Genomic DNA, 20,134 nt, shown 5'->3' on the forward strand with positions numbered 1-20,134 from the left:
TTCGGCATCTTCTTCGCAGTCCTGCTCAAGCACGCCTTTGGGACGTCCACAGAAGGGATTTACCTGCACACACGATCAGACGGTAGACTGTTCAACCTGGCACGACTGAAGACAAAGAGCAAAGTGCGTGAAGTAACCATCAGGGACATGCTCTTCGCAGACGATGCTGCTCTAGCCACCCACACAGAAGCTGAGTTTCAGCGCCTAATGGCCAGCTTTGCTAAAGCATCATCATCAACTACTACGAACGTGCGGTTGTGAGTCAGTTCATGTACCTCGGCTCTACCATCACCGACAACCTCTCGCTCGATGCTGCGCTCAATAAGCGGATCGGAAAGGCATCAACAGTTCTCTTCAGGTTGTCGCAGAGAGTGTGGAACAACAGCATGCTGACCATGAACACTAAGATCACCGTGTACCGTGCCTGCGTGCTAAGCACTCTCATGTACGCCAGTGAAACCTGGACTCTGTACGCCTCACAAGAGAAAAGACTGAGCGCCTTTCACATGCGATGCCTCCGACGCATACTCGGGATCAGCTGGAGCGATCGAGTAACAAACAACGAGGTGCTAGAGCGTGCCAAGATTCCCAGCATGATCACACTCCTCCGCCAACGCCGCATCAGATGGCTTGGACATGTACGTCGGATGGTTGACGGACGGATCCCCAAAGACATTTTCTATTCGGAACTCGCCTCTGGCAAAAGGTCGATCGGACGGCCACATCTCCGTTTCAAGGATGTCTGTAAGCATGACATGAAAGCCCTTGATATCGATGTCAACACCTGGGAAGAACTCGCTCTAGACAGATCAGGCTGGCGACATATTCTGATCACTGGTCTGAAAGCCGGAGAGGACAAGCAACGCTTGCTAGCTGATGAAAGACGATCGCAGAGGAAGAAGAAACAGCTCCAACCAACACCTGACACAACCTTCAAGTGCAGCAAGTGCAGCAGGGACTGCCACTCCCGCATTGGACTATTTAACCACAGCAGACGCTGCACAACCACCAACCGGGACATCTCTCATGGGCGCAGTTCCATCGTCTCTCGAGACTAACGTATGCCAACTAACGCCTTGGATTTAGCATGTATTAGGCATCATACTAAGTCTTTGGATTTAGCGTGTATTAAGCATCATACTAAGTTCTTGGATTCAGCATGTATTAGGCATCATACTAAGTCCTTGGATTTAGCATGTATTAGGCATCATACTAAGTCCTTGGATTTAGTAGATATTAGGCATCATACTAAGCCCTTGGATTTAGCATGTATTACGCATCATACTAAGTTCTTGGATTTAGCATGTATTAGGTATCATACTATGTTCTTGGATTTAGCATGTATTAGTCGTCATAATACGTCCTTGCATTTAGCATGTATTATGTATCACACTAAGTCCTTGCATTTAGCATGTATTAGGTATCAAACTAAATCATCCTCCTTCTATAACGGACTCGGTGACAAAATATTTAATAATTAGTTAATAACTTTATTTGAGCTCTTTCTCATCCACAAACGAGCACTATGAGTCAGTGATATTGCATTTTAATAATGAAGTATACAGAGTTTAAAATCTAACGTGCAAAGGTGTGAAAATTATTCAAAAATAAAAATGTGTGAAAATATTTCAAAAACGAACAAAAGCTTCAACGCGTTTTTTAACCTTGCATTTGTCATGATCGCTAAATATTTCTTCACTTCTGAGACTGGAATATAAAGTTCGCAATTAATTGTTACATGGTTTCTTTGAACCCATTTAAGCCATACAAATTTTTGAAATGATTAAATGCCCTTCGAGACAAATTTCAAATTCATTTCATTAACAATATATTGAATTTTGTCTTGAAGCTTATCTTCACTTAATTCCTGCAAGTCCATTAAACGAATCATCTAGGATCCGATAACTATCTGCAAACCCAATTGCCCCTTGTAAGAGAACATCTTTTTGAAACTATCAGCTGTATAATTGTAATGAATACAATATTTTTTCATCCTTTTGGGGTATTACTTTAACATCTATTTCAGTTATGTGTTGCTAATGCGTTAATAATTAGGTCAGTGGAGTCGCAATAAATTAATGATGTCAGGCGTAGTGGTGCGAGCATAACATCATTTGGTAAATGCACTACAAGTAAATGCAAAAGGGGCTGCAGCAATATCTCCTAGTTATTTTTCTTATTCCCAATCACTGGTGAAAGGCCGTAGTGTATTCTGACTCCTATAACAGACTCATAGTTCTGCGGATCGGAGCTATGGACCACTGCAGACTTTTCTGTAGTAGCTTTGAATCTCAACCGATTTAAACAATTAGTATGCGTATTTAAATAACCAAAGGCGCTCCGACAAGAAAAGTATTTCTAAAATATAGTCCATACTTCACTGTATTTGATAAGCTTTATCGTTTTGACCAAGGTCTGAGGTTACAAATTGTCCCTAAATGAACACTTTTTGCAAGAAGATAATCGCCAGATTTAATCATAATTTTACTACAAGTAGTTTTTCAGGAAAACACCGTAGCGCACGAAATACATTTCGGCTGTTTGATCGACTCTGTTTTTCTCAACAACTGTCCGATATTTGGAATTGACTTAAGCATACAGTGTCGGTATCTAAATAATCTTAACCAAAATTGTTCAAACAACAGTTATTATAAACTTCATTTTGCTGCGTGTAAAGGACTCTATATGTTTCCAATTGTGTAGCGGATCTAAACGTGCAACTCTACAGACATCTATCAAGCATGCGCCCTTCTAAGATGAAAAGCCTACATCCGTTCAGTTAGTTCTTAAAGCCATTAAGTCGTCAGCAAATTTCATGGTGGAACCCATTATCTTTAGACTTGTGAAATTCTTTGAAGATCAGTTTATATGTTTCATAGTTCGTGTTTATGTCGAAGTATCACATGTTATAAAATAATTCGTACGATATGGGTGAATGTGGCAGCAAACAACCATATTATATACAACCATTAACTCGGTTTATGAGCTGAATTTTGATCTCTCTTTTCAAAAGTCCTCAATGATTAGATAACAGTTATTATAATTTTACACGAAAAAAATACGGGAATAATCTGCATATGTTATACATATAAATGATATCTAGTCTTTATTTATGTGTATAAAATATGCAGATTATTCCCGTATATTTTCATATAGAGAATATTACAATAATTTTCAAGTGAATAGTTTAATATATGTTTGTATAACACAGACGTCTAAGTGACAAAAAGAGATACAAATGTCTGTATGCTGGTGGATGCAATATTATGGCACTACCAGTCTATCTTCTTGATTAAAATTATTAACCACCTCAGTACATCCTATGCAATGTACCCTATATTGTGAATATTTAAATCATGAAAATAAATACTAAAACACATATCAAGCAAAGATGGCCCATGAGGATAGCGGCCGGAGTAAAATTGTTTACAGTGCAGTAGGCATTAAAGCCCGATACAGTGCGTAATGTACATGCAAAATCTCTAGGATGTTTTCTCCTTTGTACATGTGACCAGCGACGTTATGCTCAAGTTCAAGTCCACAGACGCTTTCAACTTGCGTGTCACGTTTCAGAACACATAAACAGTATCATAAGTGTACGTATAAAATAGTGAGTCTAAATGCAGTGTATGGCATACAACTTTGAAACAATTATAGTCAAAGGATTCTAAATAGTTAAAAATATAGTGGGCATTTTCTACATAAAATAAATTAAAAGAAACACTGACAAATTAATTTGCCAGTACCATGGCAAGTAAAAAGAATTCACAAAGAACTTTAAGATTTGCCGAACATTTCAACAGTTTTGAAGCATGACTGATTATCATCATTTCATTAATCAACAATAGGTTTTAAAAAATCGCAATTGCACCTGATGATTACACTTATGATGCTGACAACCCAGGTAGAAGGGCATGATGAGTACAAATATGCCTATCGAATAATAACATCTCAACATATAAATAACAAAAACTAAAATAAACTGAACAGCGGTAAAATTAATAATGACAATCAAAATTTATCCGATAATTTATATACCAACGTAACAGTGCAACACATATATCTGTCAGCATTGTCGTATATTTGTTTTGCAAAAGTATAACTTGTCCTGAATTGAAGATACATTTAATATAGATCATGTTGATGTGTACCTAATGTTTTTCTTAACGTTTCATTAATCAGACAAGTTTCACACTCGACAATCCTACGAGACTTTAATATTGTTTCAGAATGTACAAGTTAAGCTGAATATGTATGTTATATATATAGCAGACCACGAGATGGATTCCAGCCTTTTGCAATCCTCCATGATTATTCTTATCAAATATAGACTCATGTATGAATTAGGAAATCATGTTATTCCGTACGTTCGTACGGAACACAGAACAGTTTCAAAATTTGATCAGATCTTTACCTGTGTATGCGTATAATCCAAATCAAGCCAGGTGCAATAGCTTTGACTCTAAAGGTTGTTAAAACTTGTGTTGCTAATATTTATTTACTTTTTGTTGTTCTTCATTATTATACTCAGTGGCCGCTGTACACAGATGTAGTTGTATCAATTTGACATCCTTGGAATAAATCATATTAGACAGATGTTCTGTAGTGCATACCTTGATTTTCTATTTCTGAGTGGAAATCAATTTCTGGATTACTTTCTCCGTTTATATTTACAATATCACAACCGAATTACCTTTTAAACGGATTTCTCTCCGCATTAGTATAGTTATGAAAGAAATAGCAACGATTACCCTTTATGTATCAATAACTGATTATTTACGTTTTTCTGAAGTAATTGTATCATACTGTAGACGAATGTTGACATGCGCATAGTCGTCATATCCGTCTTCTCTAGCTTTAGGGAATTTCCAAGTTCTTTTGTTAAAGATGAAGTCTTGACGAAGAGCGCAAACATGCGCTGACACAATCTATTCGAATCTGGAAGTTTGACAGTATTTTAATTCACGTATTTTTCATCTACCCCCGGACTGTAGACTGAACAGTTTCTTCGCCAGGGTTTTGTACATTACGAGGTCCTGATAATAACTTTTACCTATGTTTACACAGAACCTTGTTGAATCCTCTTACATCAAACTGAATATTCCGTACTCAAACAGCTTGATAAAACAATTGTTTCTATGAGGTCGTTAGGTTCTTAGACAGCATTATAACTAAAATTGATTACCATTGCAAACTTTAATCAAGTTTAATGTTATTCTGAGTGTGTATTACATGAAGATGTGTTGAACTGAGTTCCTTAGCTCCCTGCAATATCTTTCCCTGGAGGAATAACGTATTTACCACTTTACGCTGCTATTATTAGTATTTTAGTATTTACATTTTAAACTATTCATAAAAACATGTCAGCAAAAGACACACACTTACCTATCACAAGGGCAATGAATAAGTACAAATACTGTACTTCATGTTTCGAAGGATGGGTGTTTAAATATGGAGATTTCCTAACTTGCTGTCCCACTCATTCACTCTAGTAGCTAGTTCTGTTTTCATTAAAGTCTGCTGTTTTAGACTGTAGTATTTCGAAGTTGATATCATGTATAATTATGTCTTATTCAGATCTACCATGATCTATTAAATTAAATAGATAATTGTTTCCTGTCAATACTAGACCATTGAAAATTTTATATATTCCCGAAAACGATTTCCGTTACGCACTCTTTCAAGTATCGTAAATGTTGTGCAGAAGCATTGTTTTTAGCTAACAAACATGACTGTAACTTGAGTCATTTTTGGAGGCTTAATTTCTAATGGTAATTATATATATAGTATGCACGCTGTATCAATGATATAACACGAGATGTATAAATTTTGCAATAAAAGGAAACGAGGCTTGCCATGTTCCCTTTTAATGTAACATTTATACGACTGGTATATCATTGATACAGCGTACATACTACACAGATATTTTATTTATATCACATACAAATACACATATTTGCATTTTGAATGGAGTTACGATATGCTCCGGGCAACTGTGTATTGAGCGAGTGAATGAACTACTCATACCCCTGCGAATGCGTCCGCTGAAAAATGCAGTTCTACGATTTTTCTTGTTGTTCTCGATAACATGTGCAAATTGAAAAGTTGATTGTTTACCTTTTGAATTTCTATTTTTATTCACATTCATTAATTCAATCTAATATACACTCATAATTTAAACATAAAATATGGTTTTTATGACGAAAGTAGTGCACTACAAACACGGTTAGCTTCTTGTACACTGAATCTGAACTGTCAGGCATTCACTTACTGGCGTATGGAAATTAGAGTGGAATAAAACCTAAGCAAAATGACGTACCAGCGAGACGTAATTAAAATATTTTAATATACTGACAATTCACCTAAGTTATTATTCTGCTTTAATTAACATATCTAAAGACTATTAAATGTTCTCTCTCTCTCTCTCTCTCTCTCTTTTCCTATGGACTTTACTATCATTCATAAGTCCAGAGACATCATCGTATGACACAAGTGAAAATCCCCAATGCTCGTATTTTCATGGATTTTCGCCCGTATCTAGCTACGATAATCCCGAGAGAGGGAGACAGAGGGGAGAGTCGGGTACTACCATTTGGAAAATTTTCTTTTCAGTAACGAATAATCTATTTTAGAACATTGTAATAGGTTTAAAAACACAGTAACAACAAAGGAAAGAATAAGCTACAGTATGTGTGACTCGTAACCGAAACATTTGCCATATGTAACTAGTGTCGACTGGCTATTGCAACTATGTATCATTGATATTATGAACACTGTAGATAGATCCAAAGGAAAGCGTAAACATACCGTTACGACAAAACTTGATTACTGTAGGCTGCTTGGTTCAAGTTCAGTTTTAATGTTTTCGTCCAGCGTAATATAGTTTTCTCTCTCACACCAGATATTTGCTTATTTTGTCCCTTACGCGCGAAAGAGGAGAAGGGAATGGAACAATAGTAGGGAATTCTAAATCATGATCAACGAATGTGTATAAATTCATTATTGATCTATAGGCCTGCAGTTGAAAGAATGTTTATATATTCTCATTATTGCGCCATGGGCGGATCGCAAATATACCAATATTATTGGTATATCAATTTGCTTTTTACCAACACATTAAGTGTTATATATATATATATATATATATATATATATATATATATATATATATATATATATATATATATATATATATATATATATATATATATATATATATATAGTGTATTGCATTTTAAGAATTACACATTATTATATTGTTCTCAATTATTATTGTTCAGAAAGAATAGTTTCTCTTTCGGTGCAATGATTTGAAAAATTGCTGTTTACTATTTACCGGTTGCAGATACTCGTTTTTTGCACTGCACAAATCAGGTCCGTGTTCTGCAGACTGTTTCTTCCGGTCTAATGAGTAAACCTTACTTAAGTTTCTTAGCACAAGCCTCATGTAAATAAAATGAATACACGCGTCCTAATTGCTCGATGTAAATTGTATATAATATTTACTTTTTCTTTGAAGCATGGAATTCTGAGAACTTTCTTTTGCATTTCAAAAATGTTAAACACAGATAATGCCAGAAATATCGGTTCGGATTTTAAAGTCTCCCAAAACATATTCATATAATTGAACTGAATACCTGCTCTGTAGTATATTGCCTCGCAAGCAATTTGAAATTGATATCATATATTCAAACTAAATCAATACCACCCAAATAGGGATAGCTTATGATTCGGTAGATGCGAGAATCTTAATGTAATATAATACATATGTTAGGTTTCTTAATTCAACAAATCTGGTTTGTGTTTATCCATTTTTGAAACACTATATTTACTATCTCTATATTATTTCCACGTTCAACAAAGTTCTTAATTTAGCAATATTTTAGTTTATATCAGTTTTAGCTGTAATAATAATGCAGCTTGTTGCACGTATTTGTCAAATTTAGTTTTGTATTTACCTGTCTTCCCTGCTGCAAAAATTTCTACTAAGTCATTTAAACACATTCTGATGTGCATTGTCTTTTGTTTAATTAGCCCTTATCACATGATGCCACACTTGTTACTCAAATTTGTAAAAATAAATTGGAAGTAAATTTCATAATGTGCCTGCAATAACATTGTATTTTATTTTTGTTGTCCTCAATTTTGGGCGTTATTTTGGTTAATTACTGTTGCTATGCACCTAGGACAGAGAATAAGTTTTAGCAATTATCTTGTTGGTGAAGACATTAATTTTAAAGGAACTATTATCCAATATATGTTTTAGTTGCAAGAAAAGAAATCACGCTGGCCAAGGAGTTCCGTCTTTATCTTTCTCGTTTAAAGTTTAGAATGCCAGAGTTTTTCAAAGATAATTTATTTCGTTTTCTCCATATAGTTTATATAGTAGCTATCTTTTATATAGTAGCTATCTTACATCTTATCATATGTTCGATCAGTTGTCAATTTTACTGGATGAGAGGCATCTCATATGCTCTTTTGGTTACTACATGCAATTTTGAACAACATTTGACGACGTGATTTATGGTTGTTCAAACAAGTCTTGAACATCTAAACTATTTGATCTGTTCTCATCAATTATGACTATTTGATTGCAATTTTGTTCAATAGATGCTAGTTTGTTGTCATATTATTCTCTCAGTGTTGGGGATATCTTTCAAGTTGATACGATCCAGAGGTTTTTCTGTGATACCGAGTAGAAATTGTATCAACTATATTAGCAGGGATATATAGTCATGATACTCTGATAATTAGCCTTTAAGTCAGGCAGGGTTCATTGTTTAACCTATTGCGTCATCTTTGAGAAGGGTTTTGAAAAAAAATACGTTTGAACCATATGAGAGATTAAAACAAAACAGCACGTTAAAGAACGACAGCATTAAAATATGTACTGGCTTATGCATCTATTTTTTGTTAAGTGTATTTTATATCGGAACTGTCCAATTTAATTTGTTTCCAGAATTGATTGATACTTGTGTAGGCACATGAACTTTCATGATGGCAATAAAGAAGTCGTAAGCACTTTTCTTTTTTAGACGTATATCTCATTGAACTGTGTAATTCTGGTACGTCATATCTGAACCGAAATAAAAACGACCAGCAATACGTTATGCTTGATAAGTTGCCTTAACATGTTATTAGTATGTCAACAGAGCGATCGTCTAAGTGTGTGTGTGTTGTGATTTTGATTTTGATTTACATATCAAAAGACAGTCTCAGTAAACGATACTTCAGTCTGCTGACTGTCCCCAAATATTTATTAGCAACTATATATATATATATATATATATATATATATATATATATATATATATATATATATATATATATATATATATATATATATATATATATATATATATATATATATATATATATGTGTGTGTGTGTGTGTGTGTGTGTGTGTGTGTGTGCGTGTGTGTGTGTGTGTGTGTGTGAGAGAGAGAGAGAGAGAGAGAGAGAGAGATTCATTTGGATGTTTACCGTAGCTTCACAAATACTTCAGTCATATCTTCTGCAGAGTAGAAGATTATAGTGATGTTTTAAGCTGGGGCATCATGTAGCAGACATGGAGCATGATATCCCACCCAGTCACATTATCTTGACACCCGGCCGACCAGTCCTAACACTAACCTCTTAATGCTGAGCGCCTAGCGAGGAAGAAGTTAGTATCAGTTTTGTAAGTTTTTGGTATGACTCGGCCGGGGATATTACCTACGAACTCCCGCATCCGAGGCGGACGCTCTAACCACTAGGCCATCGGAGCGGTATACACGCTCGTCTTTTAGATGGGTAGTTCTATTTTCTGCAATTTTCGACATTGGCGAGATAGTTTCATCATGTTAATGCTTTCAGGTTTACGTCAAAGTTTGCCTTTCTTTTCGTTTATAAGAGCCATGTTATATACTGACCTACCATGTGATATTTTAAACTTTGTTCTCCATTACACATATCGCTGCATTCGCCGAGTTCGTTGTAGATTCATCTTGTAAAGTTTATACGATTTACGAGCTGTAATGTAAATAACGCCTAATACCAATTCAGGCACGCTCTTTAATCCGTCTTTATACTATACGGTTTTAACCATCTTATTGGTAGAGCTGACTTTTTAGTACTGTCGTGTGATCATTGTTGTTGTTGTTGTTGTGGGGTTTAACGCCATTTTTCAGCACGATAGGCTATACATGGCGGCCAGTATTAATGGTGGAGGAAGAACCCGGAAAACCCCGGAAAGAACCACCGACCCACGAGAAGCTACTGGCAAGCTTTCTCACATGCCCACATTGGCTGAATCTTTGACTCGAACCGCCGCAGACAGAGGTGAGATGGCAGTGATCCGTAACGAAGAGCGCTTTAGACCACTCGGCCACTCGGGGCCCCTGTGATCATTGATAAACTATATTCTGTAAATCTCCATCTTTTCTACACCAATGGAGAATAGCTTTTGAAACAATGATATTAGTACTGATGTCATCTGATTATTCTTCCACATAAATACATTTAAGCTCATTTTGAACCTGCCCAATCTGTACATAATTAAGAATTATTAGCATCACAAATAGTTGCTTTCGTGTTAAACTCATGAAACATATATTATCACATGTCTTGAACAACAATAGAATTTAGCGTTTGCCAAAGTTTTATTAGTAAAAAAGTAGCAAAATTATATTTATGTTCGCTACCAAAGGTTTTGGTTTTTATTTTAGTGTAGTTGTATTTCTATTAGCTAAAATTATCAATATCGTGTTGTGGTCGTGTCTAGTGGTTGATGCAAAATAAAACCATTACTAAAACAAAATACATGGCCAGCTCGCTAAACCTCCAAGGTTTATAACCTGTTTGACCTATCAGAGGACAACATTTGTAGTAGATGCTATTTACGGATACAAATATTTTAGATTTTCTCAGAGCTAAATTTAAAATGGTTTGCCTGTCTTCTTTCCAGTGTTTTCCCCAACAAATTAACAAAAACAAACAAAAGAACCAAACTATAAGCCGATGATTACAACGGTTGTTCAAATTGGTCTTTGGATGTCTTTTTATTGTAACATCATTTTGATTCAAATCTATATAACGGATACTATGCGTTGCAAAACAATACTTGTGCGATTCGTTTACTTAAAATAAGTGACAATATAATATTTACACATTGCATGTCCTATAGTCTTTATGGGTTGGAAAATATTTTAGTGGCATGTCCTATAGTCTTTATGGTTTGGAAAATATTTTAGTGGCATGTCCTATAGTCTTTATGGGTTGGAAAATATTTTAGTGGCATGCACATAGGTTTGTCAATACTTCTATATATGTACACTACACTGTAGTTTTATCAAGGGTGAATAATGCAAAATGAATGATACAATTTTATGTTTTAAATATGGTTCTATGACAGTCAGTTTTCTGTAATATTTATCAAGGCAGATAAACGGCAGATAAAAAATGTAATAATAATAATAATAATAATAATATTATTATTATTATTATTAATATTATTATTAATATTATTATTGTTATAAGGCAGAATTTAAACACGATATGTTTTGCCAACTACTTTTCATAGCGGCTGACTATTCCACGTAAGAAAGTTAATGCGTTAAAATGAAATAGTTCTTACCAGAGGGCGCATTTCAAATTGGCTTCATGTTTCTTTGATTCCAAAGTACTTCCTTTTGTCAGCATTTAAAATTTCTTAGATTGATATAAATTTAAAATGTTGACATGAGCAGGTGTTGATTGGATTACGTCTCCATTAAACATGCCCTTTTCCTTTCCAGTTTCTTAAATATCTGCTTAATAATTCTATAGAAATAGGATACGTATGTTTCAACCAATGAATGATACTCACTCATGAGACATTATTACAAGTATATTTATAGTTACTTATGGTCTTATAATTCATCAAAGTTTTCATTCCGTTATTGACGTGAAATTTCACCAAAATGAAATGGTAATAAATGTGACATGTTCCTGAATTTATCCAAATTTATAGTTTTGAAACATAAATTTTGTGAAAAAATTAAGCACTCTTATTGTTGAGGTTCATGAAAGCAATACGCGCTATTATGTATAGCAAATGCATCTTAATACGAAAATGTATGAATATAATTCTTGTCTGTTACTTCTTTTTTAATCATTCTCAGTATTATGCATCGGTAATACGAGGTAGGATGAGTATGGGTGCAAATTAAGAAACGGTAGTCTTGTGTGTAATCGAGACTTGCATGCGTCAACTTTTACTCACAAAAAAGAATACCTCACCATAAAATAAAGCGCAGCCCATAACTGCAATAGTACAATTATATCAAGGTGATTACTACATTTGTTTTCATATTATTATTTAATTAGTTTCGTTACATTCCAACTATAGTTTATTTCAATATTAAAACAAACAGTAGATTGTTTTCTGAAACGAACACAGCACAAGAATTGAAAAATAAAACCGTACTCACCTCCATGTACACTGCCGGTGGCATGACGATGACGGCTACCAAAATGTCTGCAAAGGCGAGGGAACATATAAAGTAGTTTGTCACAGTTCTTAGACTTCTTTCTCTGTATACACTCATCACCACAAGCACATTACCAAACACGGTGAACACTGGGAAGACAAGGAGAAATAATGACCAGTAAGCATGATCTATATGTCTACGTTCATCGTGGCCAGAAATGTTGGAAAAGCAGAGAGAAGTGTGGTTCAAATCACAATCAATTGGGACAGAAAAATCCGTACTAAAGTCGGTAGTTTGTGAAAATGTGAGATTCGTTGCATTGGTATCAAAAAGATCAAACAAAATTTCGCCAGTCAGGTTAGAAGACATAATTCCTTTTGAATCTACACTTCCGCTTTTCATTTTGCTAGTATGGGCAAAAGTTGAAGAAGAAAGTAATCCACCAGGGGGCGCGAATGTTGCTGCCTCTGTAGATGGCGCCGGTCTCTGCATGTGTGTTATTACAGCCCTGTTGAAGTGTTCGTTTGGGTATTTTGTTGTTCGCCTCCCAGTGTCACCCAAGCTCATTGCAGCAATATATTATTGATTGACACAGATTTTACGACCAGATGGGTGTTTTGATTGGCTGCAGAATGAATGTCATCTGCATCAATTAACGTGCCTTTAATTGCTTCTAGATGTTTGATGACGATTACAAGAATGGTTAGCACACAAACGGTGTTTCTTCAAGTCTTGTATAGAAATGGAGCGACGTTCCTAGATTGCGTTTTGAAATCCTATTAGAAAGACATGAATTAAATTATCCCAATATCCGGAATTTGTTGAGAACAGCTGGTAGTCCTATCTAAATCGGAATAAGGCTGAATGGCTTGAAGTTACCTTTCGTTCGTACAAATGTCGTGTTTTCTCAAGTCAATGAGGCGTTTAAATTTTCCACCAGTAGCCTCAGGCACCTAGACTTTATGAAACGACACTGTCCATACGATATCGGCATTTTGATTATTTAGTCGTTGCAATCATTATATCTTGAAGCCTATCATATGAACATAGTACATACGTTGGTTTTAAGATTGTGGATAAACTTCCGATTGTATTAATACATGATTGAAAGTTTGTGTCGTATGAGTGTTTCTGTTACCCTTAAATCTAGCAGATACAATAAAGTCGTTCCATCAAGTATGTGGTATGTTACGAAACGTTCTAAAATAAAGTTCTCACTTTCATGCAAGAACAAAATAGAACTTTCTTGTCTCTGAACACCAATGCTATGCAAGGGTCTGTGCGTACACTTTCAAGACACACGTGGACTTTAAATAAACTCCTTGCATACGCTGATGAATATTATAAATACAAATATTGTATTGACTTAAGTGTCAAAAGATAATATGTTGTTCGCGTATATTAAAACTGGACTGTAGAAACGTTATCTTCACTCAAATGTTCTCATACTGCTGACTTTACACATCATTTACATACTAATAATTACTGACCGACAACAAGCGACTACAAAGTGTCTTGGAGTTTGATGAGCGCCTGCATATTTTGATTGTTCTTCGACATTTTCATCAAACTCAGTTGATCGAAATCAGTCATAGAGACATCAATGTTCTGGCTTCGCATTGTCTAATTTCTATAACCGTTCCAACACTTTTACCAAAGACAGGCTATTGGATTAGTCTTCTAAGTAAGGCTTTAACAGAACATTTGTAAGTTTTCTACGTATTACTTAATCTTGCACTCAGATACTTCTAACAAAGTCTAACTATCACTAATGATGTAAGTCTTGTGGGTATTAATTATGCCAGAAAGTTCTGCATACGATATAACTTAATGGCTTTTATCATATACCATAATTCTTTTTTATTTTGTTCACTATCCTCTTCGGAATATTGACTTCACGACCACTCTAAGTCTGAAAAAGTATTATTCATGTAATCTATCTTGCTCGTACTGGTATAATTACCTTTCCAATCAAGAGTTCTGATCAAAACACGACTAATAGTTTGTATGTGAAGGAGTAAGCGACGGTGTGATGCTTTTCCTCTTACCGTAAAAATAAGAAATCCACTTTGTTCTTTGGGTTCGAAATTTCCATTAGCATTCCAGTGATTATATTTCCCAGTCGCTTTCCAATAGCATACATATAAACAGTTCCCTTTTCAGATAATTTATTACTGCAAGCAATATAACATATGATTATGTTTTGTTAAAATACATCCAGTTGGATTCGAACGATTCCTGAACTGTGCTTGAGATATTTTTCCCGGTCGCATTGACACAAGACTTCCGTCAACATTAGCTCCTGCAATAGCCAGGCATTGCACATAATCACATTGTTTATTATTTCTCGACCTGCTGCAAAGTCTACGATTGCTAGAAAGGACAAGAAAACAGATGAACAAAGATCCAGATTCCTGCTTTGCTTTCCTCATCAATGTACACTGAGTTAGTAATCAGACTCAAATGTTAGGTGAAAGAGTTCTTAACTCGCAATAAAGCCTTTTTGATTGGCCGTTCTTTCGCTTAATCCCGGGATTCAAGCTCCTAATCGCCAGATTCAAGGAGATTTGTCGGCTTCACGTTGGTGTTTTGTTCTCTCTGCGCCTGCTCAGAAATCATTAACTGGCCTTTAATTGTTCTCGTAAGTCTGAAAAAATAAGAATCTATAAGACTTCATCAGGTTTTATGTTCTATACTAGTTCACATGAAATAACATCTAAAGCCTGCGGTTCCGTGAAATAAATAATAGAATTAGTTTACAGTGCATTTATATAGCTGACGGGAAGACAAGCTTGCCGGGCTAAAACCTTACAATGGCAAATGACGTGGTCTCTGAGTAGCGCTTTTGGAAGTTTAAAGCCAGCGGTAACGAATTTCATCGGTAAGAGTTATCGGATAAAGCGTGCACTCGATGAAGGCTCAAAAGAACGCATAATCAGAAATGAAAATCTCGTATTTCCAAAATCGGTACAAACAAGAATGAAAATCGCCCGCAGCCTCAATCAGTTATTACAGACGGTAACCTTTCAAATTTCATGTCATCAATACTTTTCGGAACTGACGCTGATTTAGAGAAATTGGTGGTCTTTTTTAAATATTGGTAGTCTTTTTCAATTAATGTCACAAGCCGTAATCCTCCCTCTGTTTATTAGAAATAATACTTAAATATGAAACCTTGTACCTTTTGTCCACATAAGAGTTTTTTGGCACAATACTAGTTTATTGTGAATGATCGCTTTACAAAGGATACATCAGCTATCTGGGCTTTACGATATTCTCTGAATAATATGTAACCGTTCTCCTCCTGGGTTTCGACATCATATTTCCATTCAAATGAAATTTAAGGACTAAGGGAAATAAAAGGTGTGTTTTGAGGATACATGACTGCCAAAAGTGAAATATCAAGCCTATTGGGAAAAGAGTCATGAAAAATGCGAAGTCTGGTGTTGTTTCTTTAATTCAAGGAGATAAGCGATTATAGTATCTTTAGAGGCCATCACCTATAATAGTCCGAATTCAACGCGATAAAATCAAGTTGTTTTGCAGTTTTTCTAGTGTGAATGAATGCTCAATGAATACAAACTTACACTAATTTCAAGATGGGCGAAGAGGGCTAATGGAATGGAGAAAAAGGATCATGTTGACTTTCAAAAACAATTTAGTGACAATTGTTTTTTTGTTTTTGTTGCTTTAATACACTTTTAACACATTCTACCATGCAATGGAAATGGGAGCTAAGGGTCATTCTCAAGGAAACACCATGATAGCCGACCCTGACTCGTCTTGATAGGTACAAAAATCGCGAACCTTGGATATAATGTCCGACGCGATCTTAGGTGAGATGGAATTTTAGAACATTTAACATCCAAATATTGTAAAAAAAAAAGGGTTTAAAGACATTTGAATGGCGGATCTCAAGTTGTTTGGCATTATTATATCCTCTATCATGAGTCCTGAATAATCGCGATCACTACTATGAGAGAGAGAGAAAGTGAGAGAGAGGGAGATACATATATATATATATATATATATATATATATATATATATATATATATATATATATATATATATAGCACGGTCATGCTTAAAATTAATGTCATTTATGTGTGTGTGTGTGTGTGTGTGTGTGTGTGTGTGTGTAGAGAGAGAGAGAGAGAGAGAGACTTGGATTTTTAAAGTAGCTTTAACAATTTTTCAGTCATATCGCTACGATGCCTGCAGTGTGACAGTTTATAGTGATGTCTAGCACTGGATCATCATGACGCAGATATGTAGCATAATGTCCCACCCAGTCACATTATCCTGACACCAGGCCAACCAGTCCTAACACTAACCTCTTAATGCTGAGCGCCAAGCAAGGTAGCTGTTAGTACCATTTTTGTAAGTCTTTTGTATGACTCGGCCGGGGATCGAACTCACGACCTCCCGCATCCGAGGCGGACGCTCTAACCACTAGGCCACCTGAGCGGTCAGAGAGGGGGGGGGGGGGGTGGAGGGAGGGAGGGAGAGATTATAATTTATCTGGACCCTACATACATAGTCATATTTCAAAACATATTCAGATTATTAGCGCAATAAACACGTTTATAAAAAAATTAACGTACGCATATTTAGCCCTGGTGAAAATTCAAGCAACTGCAGACTCTAGCGAACGTGTAAGCTGACTGAGGAGAACTCTATCCAGCCTTTGCAATGAGTTTGAACTTGTTATCATTATTATGGACTCTGAGTAAAAGATATAAAAATGACTCTTTAAATTCTGAAGAAGAAAGAAGATGGCTTTGATTGGAAATATAACATCTGTAAATACCTTGCATAAAATACGTCCCACCATCTATTTCTTTATCAGTATGATCCTCCTCCAGACTTGATTGAAATGTTGAATAAATAGAGGATCTCAAATGGGTAATTATTTAATACTGAACTAATGAAACGGGTTGAATAATGTTCAGCGTTTGCGAGACTTGACGAGCAAAAGCTGGACATTATTTAACGAGTTTCCCAAATGTAATATTAAATCATTACCAATCTGGGATTTGTTTTAAATACAACATACTGTTATTTCAGTAAAAAGTATTTAAATAGAAGAAGAACGAATAATTTCGTTCATTCTTACATTCGCGGTACCTTTCATTTGTTGTGCGTAAAAAAAATTAGTCCCAAACAAAGTTGAAATAGTAAAAGTATATTATACATTTTTGCTAACTATAAATCAAAGAATAAGCGTCCAGCCAACAAACCCCCCCCCCCCCAACAAACAAACAGAACATTGTAGATTTGTCAACACAAAATGTCCAATGGTTGTGATGTCACATTGTTTGATACGGTGCACGGTACCGTTTTGAACTGGCCTAATAAACACGGTGCCACTGTTTACGTTGAAAATCAGCATCACAAATAAACATTACATTGTTGCGATATTTTTGTGAAAAGACGATTACTCGATGCAGAAATACACATACTTACTTTTAATTAGGAAGACCGGTTTATGTCTACATTCTTCTGTTAACAAATGTGAGTTTATTTACTTCTGTAAGTTAACCTTTAAAATTGTATATGGGGTGGACTCCATGCTTCAGATATACGGCCCATCCATCCCCACCCCCATCCTCAATATCATCAAAGTAATACCGGTAGTTGTACTTCTTGTTATTGTTCTTGTCTTGGGGCTTTTGCCATTGTTCGTGCTATGATATGTTATACATGACATAACAAACCCCTGCGTGGGTAAATTGGCAATACTGAAACAGACGAGACCATTCTTTCCCAATTACCTTCAGTGAATCGAATCAAAAGATGGCGGCCAAATATGTTCAATGAAAACGAAAATTCCAGAAGGCGGGGTTAAAAGAGGTTTCTCACGATCGCAGCCAATCGGTAAAGAGAATACTGCAGAATAATTTCATGGGCTTATCTGGACCAGTCAGAATAGCATAAAGTGATATGTTCACATGTATAATATCAAAAGTATTAAACTGCACACAATATAGGCAAAGTGTACCGACTATATCATAAAATTAAGAAACAAATACCATTAAAACCGTGGTTCTGATCAGATAAAAAGAAAGATAGTTGTTGTTTTGATGTTGTTTAATTTTAAAGCATAACACAGAAACAGAAAGACTGGCCTGATCGACATCCTTGAAATTGATATGTGTGAAGTGAGTGTTGAGAAGGGAACAAAAGTAAATTTATTTTATATGCCTTGATTTGTAATGAATGGCTACATTAGCAAGTATAGATTTCTACCACTTTGAATACGACTAAAGCTTATTTTGGAGAGATGTATTACGTTCTTTGTTACGTTTTACGAGTACAATAAAAACAGATGTAATTAACCAGATTTTAATGCCTCTATATTGTGTGGTATGTACGTTCTATAGAGTAATTAAATTGTATGTAGAAATTGACTTAAAGAATTTTTAGAAATATTAAAGGCCATTAATTACATCTATACACATAAAACAAAATCCTAAAAACAAAGCCATCGGTTTGGGGGCAGGCTGAGCTTTGATGCCGAGTCGATAACTTACATGCAGTAGGTTAAACCTTCATTAACAGTCATACGTTCAACTGTGTTATTGAACGACAGGGATCAATATAAAAATGCGTGACAAATATCTATAAATAACAAATACATATCCAGCTATAATAAGATTATGCTTACAAAAGTTATTCAGACGCACCATACAAATGGTAATCGAAAAACAATGATAGTATGTATATTGTATCACTATTTACTTTTTCACGTGATTGCTCTTATTTATATCTACTTTTGCTGTTGCTTCTAATATTTCTCGGTTTGTTCTGGTATGTACATTATTATTCTAACTTCGTGAATTTCAAATAAAAGTTGTCTTGAGCAAAGAATAGTTTCAGTTTTCTGGCTGAGAATAATATAATTCTCAGTCGTTATTGATTTTAGATAGAAAATAAGTCTCAAACACTTATGAGCACAGTAAGGAACTCATCCATCTGATGAAAAACATCATCATTACGGAAGCAACTAATGGTGTAATTAAGAGCTATTAAACTGCGGTGAGAGGACGTCTAAATAAATAATAAAACTGCTTAGCTAGGAAGGAAAGCGTCAAAGATATAGAATGACAATCAACATCACTGACTTTGATATGCCTTTAAATGAACATGAAACAATTTTGTCAAAAACTGAAACATGCACATTTCCACATCCATATATTAGTTTCCATTCTGGCGTGAATGTATTAAAAATATTAACTCCTGTCGATGCTGCTGATTGTTATACCAACTGCATGTGGGATTCTTATTCTATTTTGAAATTTTCAATGACTTTGCTGCTGGGTTTTTTCTTTTAATTTGATGTTATTCTATACATAGCTCTGTGTTCACAATAAGGCTTTAGTAGTACGACTTCGGAGAACACCGCTTAGTGTTTGTCTGTTTATTGTTTTAAAGCCTTTTTAATGCCACACTATTTCCTAATGCCAATTTAAGCTCAAATAACGAAAAGTTTACAACAAATATTTTGGCCTGTATACCTCTTAAGTGGGTACAAATGGTGCTCGGTTGCCAACAATATAACAGCTGCTACTTAAATCGAAATATCTTAGATTTCGATTTCGTTTTTATCAAATCATCATTCATTCTACACAAATATAATGACAGGTCGCCATTTTGAAACGATATGGGCTTTTGGCGCACGATA

The 20,134-nt window shown here is 35.1% G+C and overlaps 1 long non-coding RNA gene across 2 annotated transcripts in view; it reads right to left on the reverse strand.

Moving 5' to 3' along the window:
• Positions 1-12,453: 12,453 nt before the first annotated feature.
• LOC149794369 (uncharacterized) overlaps positions 12,454-20,134 on the reverse strand; it is a 221,050-nt gene continuing 213,369 nt past the window's right edge. For both annotated transcript variants that reach the window (XR_016422624.1, XR_016422623.1), the window contains exon 4: positions 12,454-15,096. This is a non-coding gene — a long non-coding RNA (uncharacterized LOC149794369). The remainder of the gene's footprint in view (positions 15,097-20,134) is intronic.

Source organism: Sinohyriopsis cumingii, chromosome 8 (assembly GCF_028554795.1).
Source record: "Sinohyriopsis cumingii isolate HCF-2022 chromosome 8, ASM2855479v2, whole genome shotgun sequence".
NCBI classification, from domain to species: domain Eukaryota; kingdom Metazoa; phylum Mollusca; class Bivalvia; order Unionida; family Unionidae; genus Sinohyriopsis; species Sinohyriopsis cumingii.